The sequence below is a fragment of the Chenopodium quinoa genome, unplaced genomic scaffold (genome assembly GCF_001683475.1).
Source record: "Chenopodium quinoa cultivar QQ74 unplaced genomic scaffold, ASM168347v1, whole genome shotgun sequence".
In the NCBI taxonomy this organism is placed as follows: domain Eukaryota; kingdom Viridiplantae; phylum Streptophyta; class Magnoliopsida; order Caryophyllales; family Amaranthaceae; genus Chenopodium; species Chenopodium quinoa.
In genome coordinates this window covers 1,921,127-1,927,044 of record NW_018743987.1, presented here as the reverse complement: position 1 = coordinate 1,927,044, position 5,918 = coordinate 1,921,127, and the positions used below count along the sequence as shown (strand labels likewise).

At 31.6% G+C, this 5,918-nt stretch overlaps 1 long non-coding RNA gene across 3 annotated transcripts; it reads left to right on the top strand.

The window, feature by feature from the left end:
• Nucleotides 1–1,642: 1,642 nt before the first annotated feature.
• LOC110690131 lies at nt 1,643–5,918 on the top strand. Of its 3 annotated transcripts, none has more exons than XR_002505020.1 (6): nt 1,643–2,096; nt 3,130–3,496; nt 3,603–3,657; nt 3,750–3,834; nt 3,949–4,047; nt 5,616–5,917. It is a non-coding gene; the product is annotated as an uncharacterized LOC110690131 (long non-coding RNA). The 3 variants fall into 3 exon arrangements; XR_002505018.1 differs by having other exon boundaries at nt 1,644–2,096; nt 3,130–3,500; XR_002505019.1 differs by lacking the exon at nt 1,643–2,096 and adding an exon at nt 2,119–2,543 and having other exon boundaries at nt 3,130–3,500; nt 5,616–5,918.

Genomic DNA, 5,918 nt, shown 5'->3' with positions numbered 1-5,918 from the left:
GCTGTTGCTGTTCTGCATTGTAATTTTTTTTATTTAATTTTGATGAAATTCTAATATTACAAGAATTTATTAATAAAAATATCTAAGTTTATATATATATATATATATATATATATATATATATATATATATATATATATATATATATAATGTTTTGTTTATCAATTTTACATTTTTTTAAGCATAAAAGCTAAGGAATCTGTTTGGCCCTTGAACCGGTGCCCTAAGTCGGTTTTGAACTAGTGCAGATTAAACTTTTTCTAGTACTAGTGAATAATAATAATAATAATAATAATAATAATAATAATAATTATTATTATTATTACAATAATAATAATAATAATAATAATAATAATAATAATAATAATTACAATAATAATAATAATAATAATAATAATAACAACAATAACAACAATAACAATAATAATAATAAGCTGCTATATTAGTTCGCAAAAAGTGATACATAATATCGAATATAGTGATATTATTCGATGGAGCCTCAAACCTAAAGGGATGTGGTGTTGGAGTACTATTAGGGTTTTCGATGGTTTTGGTGAGTGGGGGAGGGAGATTGGTGGTTTTGGTGAGTGGGGGAGGGAGATCGGTTTTTTCATGAGTGAGGAAGGGGAAGTGGAGTTGCAGTGCTTGGGGGTCGTTTTCGGCGACAAGGGGTGAAAATGGTGGCTTGGGGGTTGTTTTCGGCGACGGGGGGTGGGCTGCTAGTGGTTTTGGGGGAAGGGAGTGAGGTTGCGGTGGTTTTCAGTGGGGTTGGGGAAGAGAGATGGTGGTTTTTGGTGGTGCTAGGGAAGGAGGTGGTAGGGTTGTGGTGGGATGAAGGTGGATGGGTTTGGTTTTTTAATTTTTTTTTTAAAAAAATTAACTAATGAAATTGCGACATGTGGCATGTAAGAAATTTTTTTAAAAAAACATTGTCTTTTAAATAGGTCACCGATCATTTGACCTTATAAAAGAAAATACCCACCGAACTTGGGATTATTCAAAAATAATCGATAGTTGGGATTAATGAAAGTAAATGGCCCAAAGTTGGGATTAATAATAACAAATTTTCCAATTCTTTTCTCATCACCAAGTGTAGGTTTCCCGGCAAGGGATTCACCATGAGGTGCTTTCTCTAATAAAGTTTTTTGTGTCTTTTTATCTTGTGAGGAGGGGTTTTGTGACTTTATAAGGGAAGATGATATAGTATCAAGAAGTTTTAATTTGAATTAGCTAGAAAAATCTAAGAGTAGGTAAAGGCATTAAAGAAGTAAATGACATGCACTAATGTTTTTCTATTTGAGTGTCATGTCCATCTCTTGTGTCTTAATTAGGATTAAAATATACAAGTAGACACTAAGTAAATTCTAAAAAAAATTAAAATATACAAGTAGACTTAATGATTTGTAACTAGTTCAACAATATACGAATAAATTAGGGACATAACACACACATTCAGTTTGAATAAAGAGAAACTTTTAACATGAAGATTTTCTTATTTTTATCAACCTCGCTCACAATATTCTATAGATATGAAATAAACCTCGGAAACAAGTTGCAAGCACTACACCAAAAACTAGATTAGAGATCGCAAAATATAGAACGGTTATCAAAGGTAGGCGTTCTCCGGAAGAATATAGATCGTCTTTATATAAGAGACGTTCTGTATGTTAATACATATGGAACGGTTAGGATAGTTAACCGTTCTCTATTTCTTTTTACTCAAATAGTTAAAAAAAAATAATTATTTATTATAGATGATATAGAACGGTATCTTGACAACCGTTTTATATTCTATTAATTTTTTAAAAAAAAAATAGGATGAAATTGTATACAGACGGAGTAATAATTTACCCAAATTATCTAAGGCAGCTAAATGGGAAAAGTGAAGTGCGCTTCTCTTTCAATTTCACTAGAATACTAATTCAAAAAAATATGTGAAACCTCTTTCTCGACTCATTCATCAGCAAAAAACAAAAAAAAAAAAAAAAAAAAAAGTTGAAACCTCCATTAAACCTCCATATCAAAACCTTCATCAGCCGCTTACAGAGCCGCTCAACCGCCGCTCCACGTCTGCAGCACTGCACCAGTAAATTGAGGTAGGCTCGATTGTTTTTTTTTTTTTTTTTGGTTCGAATTTTTCTTCTCAAAGAGTATTTGGATTCTAATAATTGTCAATGTAATTGTATGCATCATTCAAATTATGAAGGAAATAGGAGTGAATTCGTAGTTTTCATCTATTAAAGTAATTTGCAATTCGAATTTTAGTTATTGAAAAAAAATTCACAGTTCTAGTTTTAGGGATAAATGCCGAATTATTGCAGTAAGTTCAATCAAATTACCCTTAATTTTGTCGAATTTACTTTTATTTCAATTGTAATCAAAATTATTTCAGCCAAATTAATCTTACTTAAGTTCAATTTAGAACCCTAATCAAAATCCTGAAGCTTACTCAACTAATTCAACGAACTTCGCACTTGCTTTTCGATGTTCATCATCTTCCCAGCTATTCTACCATCGAATTTCTCACAACAAAATTGTCAAATGTATGTAATTTAACCATTCCTAGTAATTTCAATTCTATTTTTCGTTGTTTTTTTTGTTGCTAATTTCAGCTAATTTGGATGATGAATCAATTTTGAAATTGCTTGCTAGTAATGTTGAATTCATTCAAACTATACAGTAGTTTTGGATATTTTTGATGAAATTGTTGCTGTAATATGAGGTTTTGTGGTTCAGTTATTTGCGAAAATACTTTATATTTGTTGGATTTTGCTTTAATTTTTCAGAAACTGAACTCATTTGTGTAAATTTTGAAATTGTGAACTTGCCTCGAATTGCTTCTTAGTGTTTGATTCACGATTTCATGCATTGCGATAGTGAAAATTACAGAGCATTGCGTTTAATTCGTTAATTTCGGGGTATGTTATATTTCCGGTATCAGTGTTATCACATTTCGAACATATTGTGCTTGAATTTGCTACTCATATTGTGACAATAATAATTCTTGAATTTGTTGTAGTGCCTAAATTATTCTGTATCAGGATGGTACTTTGTTTTTGGAGGTGACAAGTCGAGTTTAATGATGATAATCTTGTACTTAAAATTTGCAATTGTTCTGACTTCTTGCAGTTGATTTGATCTTACTATAAAATCTGAGACCTGACCAGAAAGTGTCCTAGCTTTCGAGCTCTATAATGGCTTCTCCAACGTTGAGGAGCTTTAAGAGTATGGGACCGGAGGGTTAGTCTCAGTCTGCTCAAAATGCTGGAGGGTCTGCAAAGGTTTTGAATATACAATATGTCGTAGAACTCACTGAGGTTGGGGAGGGTCTCTTGGCGAAAATGTATAGACTCAATCAAATTTTAGATCATCCGGATATGGTCAACCATTTGTTTTCGGAGTCTTTTTGGAAAGCTGGTGTGATTCCTAATTTTCCAAAGATATGTACTTTGGTCGCAAGGAAGTTCCCGGAGCATACCAGCAGATTACAACTTGAGTGTGTCAGCATTTCCTCGTTTTTGTTAATTTTTGTTTCATTTTTTTGATTATTGATAGCATTTATTGGTATTAATATTGATGGGTTGGTTTGGTGCATTGGCTAGATCCCGCAGGAGTAAAAGATGAACCTCCCAAATTTGCTCAAACAATAATCAACAAGTATGTGCTAGATTGCTTATTTTGTTACATGTTAACTTCTTTTTATGAAAGTATTTCAATACTATTAATCTAATATTTTGATAATTACTTAGGGCAATGATCAATTTTAGCGCGGAACATCGAAAGGATATCACAAAAATAAAGAAGAAACCTTACATTAAATGGATAAGCATAGAGGTATTTGTATCTTTAATTTAATTTTGCAATGCTTAGTACATAATATGTATGTTAATTCATTATAAATAACTAGGTGTTTGATTTAACCCTCCCCCTTTTTTTGGTTTGTATTAGTGTCCTCGTCAAGCTAATGGCTCTAGTGATAGTGGATATTATGTTTGTCGCTACATGATTGAGGCAATTGAATCTAGGCAAATGATCATCCCCGACAAGGTACCACATTTAGTTTTAATGTATTTTGAGTAGCTGATGCACACATGCATCTTATCTTTACCTATCTTTACCTAAATTTGTACACTGTCAGGTTTTTTGTTTATTTGTTGGGGTGCTGTAATAGTGCCTAAATTCTTATTGTTTTTTATAGGAGCTTTATAACAATCAATTATTGTATCTTACATGTTAAATGATCTATAAAGGCATTATATTTGTTAATTTCAAGACTCATAAGTTTACTATTAGCATTGGTTATTCATGTCACTAAAAGCATTAGTTATGGAAAAAGTTAAAAATCCAAAGCCAAAACTCAGCTTGTAATAATTATTAAGTACATAAGAGTAATGTAGAAGAAAATACCCTCCTGTTGGGTTGACCTAAACCACTGAAACTGATAGTTCAGGGTCAGGGTTCAGCACTTTTGGAATAATGACTGTTTATAAATTGTGTTATATAATCATATTCTGCAGCTTTCCAGTTGATTAAATTTTCATGATATTTTAACTGTTCACCATGTTACTATTAAGTATATTATGCTGTGTGGTCTAATAGAGGGTTTTTGGATACTATCTTGGTCAACGAGGTTTTTTTTTTGGCCTGCTTTTAGGATGGTTGTATTACATAAGCAGACATCTAAGAACACAGGGAGTGATCCATATGCATGTTTAAATTTGCTTGTGTTACTTTATTCTTCTAGTGCTCCACTTGGTTAATATACATAGTTAGCTTGGTGTAAGCTTAAAGCAACATAAAAAGACTTGATGTATTGTCAAAGTACGCAATCTGAGGCATTGAGAAGTAGGCAGGGATCTTGACTTTCATTCATGTTGATAGACATTATCTGCTGTGGGATTTTCCATTGTGCTCTCAGAGTTCGTGTAAGCTGAAGATGTCAATTTACACTATCGGTGTTAATTTATGTAGTCCGGACTATTTCTTTTAACCTGGAAAGTATAAAGTAGCAGTTTTGTCGTAAAATTCTTTTTTTAAGGTTTAATAATACCCTTCACTACATAAAATAACCTGATGTATAGTAAGTTAGTAACTACAGTCCTGTTTCCAATCTTATACATTGAGAATCTGCAGTGATTTTTGGTTTCATCTATGCTGACAACCATGAATGCTCTGTGGGATTTCCACTGTATTCACTTAAAACTAGTGTAGCAAAGGATTTCCATTTACTCAGTAGGTCTTAAATTATGAAATCAAGAGGTTTCAAAAAAAAAAGAAATTAAGAGCTTTCTTCTCCCAGGAGAGTGTGAAATATCTCTTATGTTGTAAAGTTTATTACCAAATGAATGTGAATGAAGTTTTGAGTTGTCTGGAATATTGACTTATGTTCATATTTTTGTAAACCCCTTACAATTTCCAATGACCAATTTTCTGTCCTCCTTATCAATTTCACTACTGCAGTAGGTAAGGTATGTTTTATACTTTATTATATTTTGACATTGTTGCCAGTAAACTGAGGACTGCTGCTATTCTCAAGACCATGCTATTTATATTTAATTAGATGAATTTATTGTATATTATTAACTAATATGTATGTATTTTACATTGTTTTGTAGTATTTTAAGCAAGTTCCTCATACATATTCTCAACAAATGATTTACGAGGTTAGGGAAAGGTAGATTTCATATGTTACCGGATACCATCAACCAAATGACGACGACGATGATTTATGTGAATTGTAGATCAATATGGTATTGGTATATTTTGGGGCATCAATTTTTTTTTAAATCAACATTAACTAGAAAGGTTTTTGATATTTAACTCACGTATTTGTTTGTTTAGAACAAATTTTGTATGATTGATTTAATTTAATTGTGGTTGGATGTTTTAAATTATATAAATATGAAGTATATTTTGAT